Here is a 12,221-nt window from a genome sequence, read left to right as displayed (position 1 = left end):
AACTTCAGCTGCTTTTCAAAAAATTATAGTATCTAAATGGTTCAGTATGATTTATATTCAACATCCCAAAATACATTAAATTGCTTAAAAGAGCCAAGAGTCTCGTAAAACTTATTAGAAATATACTTATTAGATGTAATAGCGAATACAAATTTACGACATTATCCAGAAGAAAAACAATGTATATATGGTATTGTGACAGTGATTTATCCATATACATTTAAGTTATATGCCCCTACACCCTTGCGTGCGAGTTTGAAAACAGATCGTATTTTGGAACATGAGTAATTAGGTATTACTTGTGTCTTTCTAATTTGTTTGCTATGGTCCTAATGTACTTCCATACGACAGAATGTTATTACATCAGAATATGACGTGGACGAAGTGGTTTAAACAGGTATACTATTGCATTAAGAGTCTATTTTAAAATAATCTGCCTCCATATTTCACAAGTCCATCACGGGAAATTCATATTTCATGACTCATATGCATCAAAGGTAGGCTAATAACGTTAACTAAATCCTGTCGGACCCCTCTATGTGAGAGAATACAGTCTAAACCAACGCCTCATATTTCACTTACAGTAAGCTGATTTGGTATTGATTTTAGTTTTAACATAACAATTATGAATGTTTTACTGTGATTGATCCTGTTTCGCTGAAATTAAATTTCATTACATTTTAGTCTCCTCCAAATACGTGAATTTGATTTGCACACACAATTAAACACGTTTACAGTATTTTCCAGACAAATAACGGTGGTAAACCACTTAGCCAAGAATAAAAATTTCAAAAGGATAAGTTGTATACAATGCATTTGCTGCATTGCGATTTAAAGACGTATTTTTAATCAGTAATGCTAGCTGACCGTTACCATGCTAAGCAGTAATTATTAATTCGTTAAATCTATTCTTGGACTAGTGAGTCGGAGCTTGTCTTAGGAGATACGGACCAAACAGGTTATAAATAGTTAACACCGACATCTATTCTAATTATGGTGTTTTCGCATGCAATCGTTCAGGAATGGCCGAACTAAGGAAAGTAATACGACCGCGGATGTGGCATCTGCTCACATCTATATATATATTTGGTGTTTGGATATTTTATCAATACTTGTAAGTAATTCATGATATATCTATGGTCATGGTAGAAACAACAACACGGGGGAAGTGATATAAATGTGGGGGCGTAAATACATCGATACTAATATTCAACAAATCGTAGGATAAATCGGTACAATCAGGGTTTGTTTGGTGCTTGAACTGAAGGTGCAGCAAGCTTAGGGCACCAAAGCCACCAAAGCCGTGGATAGAAAATACCTATCAAATAGACTAATAAGGTGTTTTTTTTAATTTTTATTTACGAAAAAATACATATCCAAAATAAAACCAGCATTTTTACATGATATACCATGAGGTTTCTTGTGAAATTAGATCACGGTTTTTTATGGTTAAAACTGATAGATTTCGAAAACTTGGATGATCGTCATCGAAATATCGTATCAGTTTATGAAACCTTTTTGCAAATTGCTTAAACGCTTTGTGAAACGAGTTTTCTCTCTCCATAAAACAAGAGAAGAACAACAGATTTTACAGGAATCCAAAGATGAAAGTATCAGCTGAAGTCATCACATGGCGTACAATGAACTACTTTTTGCGTATACAATATTTCAAGTTCGCGTTATTTTTAGGATATTCAAAAATTTATTTTAAAAACTATTTCCGAAGTATCTGATTTAGCATTTGTGCGAGTTCGCAAAATGACGAGAGAAAATGCGTATCTCGCAGAAATAAACTTGTTTACAGTTAACAGACAGCTGTGGCTAGGTAGCTTGTATGAATGGGTGATTTCGATGGCGAATAAGACCTCAGTGTGCAGATGTGTCTCTCTTCGTCATATCTATATCCTGTGTTAAACCAATGGTAAAACTAACCGAAATGCGTCACAACGACATCGTGGCATGACTTGTGACAAGCAAATGTCTGTACCGATAGAACCACGGAAGTTATAGGCGGTAAACCGGTAACAATGGGCCTATTTTATCTGGCACTCAGTAAAATGACAGAACAAAGAATGAGTAGTTCAGTAAGAATCATAACGCATTTTTACAAATTTAACTTTCGTCGTTGGAACGCAAATTAAACCACAGTATAGGATGCAAAGTTAAAATGTGTATGATTTTGGTTTAGGTTTTGTAAAACATAACTTTAAATGAAAATTTGAATTTGTCTTCAATTGTTTTAGCGAATCAGCATTCCGTCTTTGCATATTACAGAGTTAGCTCCCTTAAACCTGTAAAATGTAAATACGGAATAAGGTCAAACAAAATATGTCCTATATACATGTACATATATGACGTTAGTAGTGCTGAACGTGTGTGTATTCTAAGACGTTAATGCTGCATTTCTGGTTTTATCTAAAATTGATGTATATATATAAATCAGAATTCCACAATTAGGCTTAAAGATCAAATATTATTTACTCACTTCTTGTTATTTTTCATATTAACATTTTGGACCACGACAATGTCTCACGTAATTTTCCGGTTTAAACACCGGTTCGGCTCCAGTAATGTGGATATTTTAATGAACACATCAACCGTCATGTTACATTGACAACGAGATATATCTATTGCAGCAAGGAGACTCTTTACGATACGCTTACCAAAGGCCAATTTTTTCGCTTGGAATAATGAAAAGCCTTGGTGTAAAGAATCACCCTCGCTTTCATTGGAATGAAACAAAAACAATATCTAAGCATAAAACATCTCTATTAAACAAGTGATGTCGCAGCGGGCATATCAATGGAAGGACAGTAACATAATCAGAGTGTCGTGTAAATATCACGAAACGGAAATTTCAGTGCCTAGTATAAGTAATAAACAGACATTGGCAAAAACATAAAGAAATCTAAAAAAAATGAATCGAGTCCTAATTACAACAACAAGACGTCATGGCAACAATTCTCAATGCATATCTCTCTTGGCTGATTTATTGAGTTAACATTTGCCTCAAGTAAAACAATCCTTAAAAAACAACGCTGTAGTTTTACTGCCTGCTAGTTGTATCTCTATGTGACCGTGGTCGCCCTATCCATCATCTGCGCTGATATTTTGTGCGAATACAGGTCTTTATTTCAATAACTTGATATCTCAATTTTTGGCCTTTATTAATTTGCTATAGGGGAATAGTTTGGAGTTGCCAGTTCAGTATTGGATATTAATGGGCCTGTAAGAGTTACACTTGTGTTTCTATTATTGATATTACTATTAATATCAAAGAATAGCCAACATCATTAAGACAGACATCGCTTATTTAGTATTTTAAGAACAATAATATTAATGTGTTGTTTGTAGAAATATTATCAAAATTGATGACACTTGGACCAAGATGATGTTTAAGTGTCATAATGATCCACTCACCAGTAATATCGACACACGACAGAAACTGATTCGATATATCGATTTTTCAATGTCATGAGACTGGTTTATAATTAGCCTGCACCTCTGGGGGTAGATTCTATACCCCCGATGTATGTCATTCTAAATGATAGTTAGCATAAAAGTAGGAATGTTAAAGGATGTTTTCAAATGGTCACCATTTGAAACTTAAAATGCTTAATCCGTTTCAAATAATAAACAGTTATATATATACACCTATAACAATGGTAATATAATGTGAAACGTTTGGCCAATGGACAATGAACAGATTTTATTTTATTTTACTTTCCTTTTTCAAATATTGATCATTGATTGCCCTAATTGGTTAATGTTTCTTTGTTAGAAAAATAAATTACTATTATGTTGCATATCTCTATAACTTAGTCGAATTAATTATCTCGTCAAGTTGTGTTAAGGAATATGCAACGATATGGCATGGATTTTCTCCTGATTTTTCCGATTTAAATTCATTTTTATTGTAACTGATGAATTCAAAGTATAATTACTTTTAGAGAGACTACTCTATTTTATCTTTACAAATATTAAGAAACACTCATTGGAAAAGATAGGGAAAATTATATTTTACATTAATTGTCAAGCGAAGAAAGCTAATTAATAAATTACACTGATATACGCGTATAAAATTTTTCAATGATCATGACCTTCAGCATTACAACACCATTCTTAAAAGAAAAGTGGAAATATTATATAAAATCATATACAAAAATAAACCCCGCATGTTTAGATGTTTACAGGCAAATGCATTTAAATGAATCAAAATGTAAAATAAGAATAAGGAGATGAAAACAGAAAGACGTACCACATGCAATACATACCGCGTGTCATGTTAATACCACAAAAGGTCTCTTTGTTTTGATGGTAAAAGAATGAATATAATTTTTCATATAACTAAACATCAAACCCTAGAATGTTCTCTTATTGCAAACCACTCTGCCTTTCATTCTGAGCACAATTTGATCTGTAATATCGCTTTATCATCAAGCAATCTATTCAAGTTAATCCCTTTAACTTTTGAATCTGTCATTGAAGTAAAGGTTATGAAAACAATAACTCGAAGATTAGATAAAGATTGTCTAGGAGATAGCTTCGGTGGGGCATAATGTGTAATGTTTTGCTCATTTGGTTGAGAAGCGTTATAAACATAGCGGTGAGCTCCCATCGTTTTAACCTTTGGTTAAGAAAACATGTTGTTTACGTAAAGGTAAATAAAGGCATGTGTGTTGTTATAAGCGCAGATACAGTGATCAACATTCCACGTGTTTGAACTTTGGATACATAAATATATATGCAAAATGTGTTGTCATCAATTGTTTACTAATCATCTTTTATATATTTTACAAAAACATTCATTTTCAATACAATGCAATTTTCCATGTACTTGAACTAGATCACCTATTGACCACTAGGTAGCCTAAATGAAACAAAAAAAAAAAAAAAAAAAAAAAAAAAAAAAAAAAAAAAAAAAAAAAAACAAGATTTTAAAAAGTCCAAATTTAAATCATGCTTTATCAGGTGATACTTTCTGCCTAATTGTTGCACAACTCAGATATGAAAATGAAATGATCTATGTTACCAGTTTCTATGGCAACGAGCAATTCGTTTTAGTTCATTTCATACAAAATAACATATTTATAAATAGAAAAACTATAACCTTGAGACACACAATCTTTTTCATATTTAGCTTATACTTAATGCCTAATACTCAAATATACTTATTTAATTCGATTTAATTATTTTCTATGGGGCTTATTTTTTAAGAAATCTGCAACCTTTTGTTAGATATTAAAAATCCTAATCAGTGGTCGAGTTTGGGTATCACACAAGGGATGTAAATCGTTAACACTCTGACCAAATGTGTAACAACAATCAATAATGTGCTAGTACATGTAATGATAAAAAGAAATTAACTGGGAGAATTGGGTGTTGGAATATGGGAGGCCACTACTTCAATAATAACAGGGTTATATTGTATTTGATATATTGATAATGTTTAGCAGAATCTGCGAACAACATTACACAAATTAACCAAGATCATATAAAAGAATTACAGTTTGTAATTTGGAGAAATAATTTGCTGAAAATAAATTATTTTTCAGCATCACAGAGCATAATGAAGGAGTTATAAGGAGTTATATAGAGGAAACTGTAATGTGATCAGGGCAATGGCTGATTTGCGTGGCTTACAGACGTTGATATGAAGACTTCAATTAGCGCTTGTAAAATCTAATCACGAACCATAACCTTCGCCCGAGTCTATTGATACAGTATTTACTACTGTTTTGTAGTTTTGGTAATTTCATTTCAACATCAATGATGAAAGAAAGTAGTAAGCTCTTTGAACATACTGCTAGCACTTAATCACACGTATTTCTATATATAGCCAAATTTTAGTACCCCCTGACAGAACATGAGTTCGTCACCGGTGATAAATGACCTTTTGAACTTGACTTCCAATTTCATTTCATGATAAACTGCGGAACATCAGTTGTATTCATTGTCCCTCTGGATACAATTGTCAGCTGTGATAAGCATAAAACAGCAATGAACATGTGTTAAATCTGAAGTAGGTATATTAGAGATGCAACTTCAAACAATCTGGGTAACCTCATTATTTTGTATCTGATATGTCAAAAAAGGATACAATTAGGGACAGTTTTGCATGTTCATCCCTCAGGATTTCGACGATATTTTCCTACGTAATTTTCTCCAATTACATTTGCAAAGGTTTACTGTCAAACATTTAAAATAAACGCAACCTGCAAAGGACAAAAAACAACATATAGACATGCCACTGTAGTGGGGATGGGCCTTAATTGAAATTTAATATTCTAAATGAGAGTTTAATGTGAGTGCCATATTATTTGTATTTTAAGCGAAAATTGTCACTTTGAAAAGGATCAAATATAAAAATAAATATTTTATAAGGTAAGTTGTTTCCCCATCAACTTCAGCGCTTACGAAACTGAATTTTCAAAATTCATGAAAATTGAGCTCAATTAAAATAAGTAATGTCATCGTGCTTTCGCAGTAGCAAGAAAACAACTCACAGTTCACAAGCTTTAAGTTAAGATTGTTGTTTTTAAAAGAAGTTATAAAGATATCTATTAAGACGATTTATAAAATTATATATATTAAAAATACTAAAGAAGAAATATTTGACAACGTATCAGAAGCACTTTTCAATTGCTGCGCTTTTCTTAAAGCCAAGAGTTCTATGTATCATTGAAATATGCATATCCCGCGTGTTACCTTGTATGTCATCGTCCATGTAATTTGTATCTGTTCTGTTTGAGGGAAGTCGTTGTCTCCTTATGTATTACATCACGGGCTACTGCCTATTAGCCACCACCAATGACATTAGGCCGCATAGGTACACGAAATAAATATTGCTGACTAGCACCAGCTATTTACCTATTTCTACTATCAATGGTTGCCGTGAACCGATTCATTGCTCAGAAATTTAAATGTGACAACGATTCGGGTATCTTAATAATACTGCGTGGAATTGGTGATCAATGTGAGTAGCGTCTCTTGAACTGTTTCTTCATGTTGGTGAAAATAATGATAATAAAGAAAACTATACAATATAATGTTGCTCCATCATATAACTTTTGTAACTAGTGACCCGGTAAGAGTCGAGCATCCTCGGCAAAACTACATTTGTATAATGCAATAGTGTTCCTAATTAGGTGAAATTAAAGAAATATTATCATCAAAAGTCATCAAAAATTAAAGCGTTTGTCGTCATACTAGCAATGATTCTATAACTTAGTTATTAGACTAATGAGGTGTTTGTCACAGTTGTAGGAAAAACGTCTTTATACATTTGTATATGTGTTTACCCATCAGGACTAAACAATAATGTTCACAATAAAAGTTTGAAATACTGAAAAGTGTTGCTATATATAAAACTGAAAATTTTCCTTATAACTGTAACAGTTACTCATCTGTCAACTCAAATAAAGTATACGTATCTGCTATTACTAAAATCATATCGTCAGAATAAACCTTTGTAAAAATGTAGTGTCTATAAAGTTTTGTTATCACTAAAAGTTTTCAATGTAACTGAACGGAATGAGGTTTTGCCATTAGAAACAAGTTTGTCATCAAAATGAAAGATTATTCGCCTGTGGAAAGGTTTGCCATGTGACAGAATGAAAGTTTATTCGCTATTGGAAAGGTTTGCCATGTGACAGAATAAAAGTTTATTCGCAATTGAAAAGGTTTACCCAATGACCAAATGAAAGTTTATTTTCCTTTGCAAAGATTTGCCAGATAACCGAATGAAAGGTGTTTCGCCATCTCACAGTATGGAAGGTTATTCACCATTGGAAAGGTTTGTCATTAGAGCAATTGGTTGAATTGGTCGCCACTGGAAAGGTTGTTTTTCTTTTAACGAAGGATTGGTCTTCATTGGAAATATTTGTCATCAGAGCGAACTGTTTACCATAAGGGTATGTTTAACCTTGTGGGGGTTGCTATTACAAAATGTTTTTAACTCCGTCAAAGAACACGGTCTGTATGTTATAAATAAAAAAAATGTAAAAAAACATTACTGATACATTGAATGTTTTAAAATGATCATAAACACGGAGCGAATGTTCAGAGATAATAAAATATCAGTTTTATCTTATCGATCCATTTTAACAATCAGGCCTCGTGTGTGTCGTCTAATATAATCGATTAGTAAGACTATCTGAGACATCATGCACTTTGTAACGTGTCGATATAACACAACTAACTGCTCCGGTGGCACAATCGGTTAGCGCGCCGTACTTATAGACAGTACCTTCCCTGTGCTTGACACAGGACGAGGAATGCGGAGGTTGTGAGTTCGATCCTCACCCGGAGCAGGTTTCTTTTTATTGTTCTTTTAACATATGTGAAAATTATAGTCGGAAGTGGCGGTTTACGTTCTCTTCAACTAAAAGTAATATTACGGTGTTTTTCAATAAACGCATAAAGTACAATGTATATAATATTTTACTTTACAATTGTGTCCTACCAGTAGTTACTGAAATCAAACACGTTGATATATTGTTAAATCAATATAGAAATAGTGTCGAAAGAACTAAAAAGGCATGTTGTAAGTTAAAAACTGGTATTATGTCATTTCTAAAGTCAGGTGCTCATCCTAATCCTTTGAACCCTGCAATTATTGCTAAATTGGTCAAAATTAAGATCTACCCATCTGCTCTATTCGGATGTGAGTTGTGGCTTCATAATAACTCCGAGATAAATATGCTAGAAAAAGCGCAGAATTTTATCGTCAAAGTGGTCAAGGCTTTAGGATGAGGACCAGGACGGACATGTGTGTAATATTGCTCTGTTGGGTTATCATAGAATCATATACAAATGCATTGACATCAGAAAATTATTGCTTGTTAGAAGAATTGTTGCCATGGATAGTGAATTCTTGATTCACAGAAGTTTTGTCGCCATATTTTTTACGTATTTTTTGAATGCAGAAAAACAACAAGGTTTCATTCCAGACATCATAAGTATACTACGAAAATACTCATTGTATGATTCTTTTACTAATTATATTAAAAATGGTACTTCTCCTAGTAAAAAACATTGGCGAACACTTGTTTATAAAAATGTTTACAAATTTGATGAAAGATCACGTCTAGGACGTATGTCAAATGATATAGATTTTATTAGATTCAAATGAATTCACCCTCAAAATATGTTGCTTTCTTTGGGAAATCGCTGTAAAGTTCCCACAGTATAATTATCACGTACATTGTATTTTGAATGTTTGTGTAAACTCACGAATATCAAATTGTATAGAATTATGTCAATATTGTGAAATGCTTTTTAATGACCATACCTAAATTATTTTGCATTGTGATAAAAATAGCGAAATACTTGACGAGTACTGGTGCTTTTTGGTGAATAAATTTGGATAAGAATTCATGTCATCGCTTCATAATTTAACAGATTTTGATTTATGTAACACCTTTTTGGGTACAGAATTTGGCTATGATTTCTCAAACAATGCTTTAGAGGAGTTTAGATTAGGAAATGTATTTTTTGTATAGACTCATGAAAGCATGCGATCTTTATTGCTTTGATTAAATCTCAACTGATTACTAATTATTAAACTTGAACTTAAACACATTTTGTAGATATCGATTTGCTTTTAAAAAAATGTTTTTTATTGTTTTCATGTTAAATGTCATTCTTTATGTAACCTTCAATTTTGGACGAAACTAACCATAACACGTGTGTGAGCATATAGTTCCAATACATTCCAGTACCCCTTGGACTTTGAAATTGTGCCCCGCGGGAAAAGTCTCGCGCCTCCATGTAGGCAGCCATGTTTTAATTCTCGTTATCAGCACGACGAGATTTGAAATTTCTGTACTAGACTAAATGTGTTATCAGTATACGCTTTAAAATTATTGTAAGTAGTTTTAATATACACATATACAAGAACGAACGCAATAAATGTACTGGTCAAATATTATACTATGCATGTTCACAAGCGCACGGCACCGTCAGCAGTGACGTCACAAAACCTGACGCCAAATATGACGGCACAGATTCGCGCGTATTTTTTTATGGTATTTGCATCTGATAAAAACAGGATTGAAGTATATTGAACTATTCTATTTGGATTTTTTTGATTTCTTTCTAACTATCGATAGTATGTGCATGCCAGTGAAATATTTATTGTTAATCTCGTAGAAAAATACAGACAATATAAAGTTATCATGATATGGTGCGCTCTAATTGTCCTTAAATTCAAAATAATAGCACAGGCTCTCTGCGCGGGCCAAAGCCGCGTTAAAGCTAACTAACCATAACACTGTCTGAGCATATAGATTCCAATTTCCAGTACGATTTGGGGAACTATTGAAAGTGTGTCCCGCCGAAAAGTCGTCGTGCCTCCAAGTAGTCTAATCTTTTACATGTAGCTGCGCTCTTCCGAGGCTTTGTCTGTCTTAACTTATTTTCGATAGCATGTGCATGTCAGTGAAATATATTTATTGTTATTATACTCGTAGAAAAAAAATAATAATAAACAATATAAATAGTTATGATGTTATAATCATTTATCAGGTTTACCTGTTTACATGTAGCCGCTCTTCTTCAGAGGCTTTTGCCTTATATTCATAACAAGGGCGCTGCCCTTCTTGCCGAAGCAACTTTCCAAGGAAACACACATACTAGAAATATAAGAAAAAACCCACAATCTTTACAAATTCGATCCTATACACTGACAACTTCAGTTTGCGACCGCCATTTTTCCCCTTTGTGAAAAATCCCAGCAGCGTGAATGAAGAGCTTGAAAGTTGAAGGCAGCTCATATGTAAAATCCTCAAGCTGTTCAAACAATTTATATTATGCCGACAAAACTTCATCTTCTATCGTTGCAGAATGCTCAGTGCAAGTGCTCTTTATTTGGCTAGCTGTTCAAGTGATTATACCACCTACCAAAATCATTTTTACAAGAAATAAAATGTCTCCTTATTCATATGTGGATATCCTTTAACCTAATACGTGTTTGAGGAGTATAAAGTGAAAAGTCGGGCACAGAAAACCAGTCAAAATAGCGTTCATTGGCCTTCCAAAAGTTCTCCCAATTAATAGACGGTCTGTAAGTTCTGCTTAGTTTTCCCCAGTACTGACCATTAAAGTAAAGAAAAGGGAGAAAGCATTGAAAGCGAGGCTGGTGGAAATGTAACCACCAGACATAAGTAGCCCGTGGGGACGTTTTGAATTCCCATCCTTTAAATATATTTTTTTTATCGTACGCAGAACAATTTTGACGAGAGATTATTTATTTTTAATTTTTCATATAAGAAATACTACAAGGATACATTCACACACACCATGTTATATCCAACTTTAGCCATCCTATATCGAAATATACGTGACCCGGCCAACATACCATTCGGCCACGATTATCGGACAAAAAGTCCTTTTGAGCTACCCAATATTGCAGGCTATAGCCATCCTAGCCGACAGTTCACTATTAATATACAAATGAAAATAAAACAGAAAAATTCGGCTCACGTTAATTTCAAAAATTCGAACGTATTAAACATTGAATAATATAAATGGTTACTGAATAATCCCTGCTTGCCTTCAGTCATGAGTTAATAATGAACGGAATAGTCTAACACTAGCTGCGAGACATCTACACTCCCTAAGTAACGTGTCGAGGATACACACTAGTAACTAGCTCCGGGGGGGTTGGGCACAAATCGGTTAGCGGCGCCGTACTTTATAGAGCAGTAACCTTTCCCTGGAGCTAGACCACAGGGGACGAGGAAATTCTGAGGTTGTTAGTACGATTCCTCACCAGGACGCAGAGTGTCATTTTTAAACTTGAGGTGGTCTTATAATAAGATTTTAAACTATCCGTATTAAATAGAGCTATAAATCATTGTCCTCATGAGGTATAAATAACGTTGTCATTTAAGGTCCAAATCTACACTACAATACTTGGTAAAACATAGATTATTCTTAAAATCTTTTAAAATTGGGGCGTTGCTTTGAAAAAAAAAACTTAAAAAAATCTTTTTACAAATTCAGAAATCTCCACATGTCGCGACGAATATCCAATTACGGGTGTTGGTTGACACACGAATGTGGGTTGTGTTCTTTTACCTTAAGAATTTCTTTGCTCTGGTTTTGAACCAGGTAAAGAATCTCGCAATTAAGCGAAATATATCACGGCGATAGATCTGGGAACCGACTCGAAAATGATTATGCCACCGTTTACCGTCTACATAGTTTTGCCAGGCATA

The 12,221-nt window shown here is 33.5% G+C and overlaps 1 non-coding gene across 1 annotated transcript; it reads left to right on the top strand.

Annotated features, from left to right (window-relative positions):
• The first annotated feature begins 8,202 nt into the window (after positions 1 to 8,202).
• Positions 8,203 to 8,312, top strand: Trnai-uau (transfer RNA isoleucine (anticodon UAU)). The gene is made up of 2 exons: positions 8,203 to 8,240; positions 8,277 to 8,312. It is a non-coding gene; the product is annotated as a tRNA-Ile (tRNA).
• The last annotated feature ends 3,909 nt before the right edge of the window (positions 8,313 to 12,221 follow it).

Source organism: Argopecten irradians, chromosome 8 (assembly GCF_041381155.1).
Source record: "Argopecten irradians isolate NY chromosome 8, Ai_NY, whole genome shotgun sequence".
NCBI classification, from domain to species: Eukaryota; Metazoa; Mollusca; class Bivalvia; order Pectinida; family Pectinidae; genus Argopecten; species Argopecten irradians.
The sequence above is the reverse complement of the archived record's forward strand: the minus strand, read 5'-3'. Positions and strand labels throughout refer to the sequence as shown.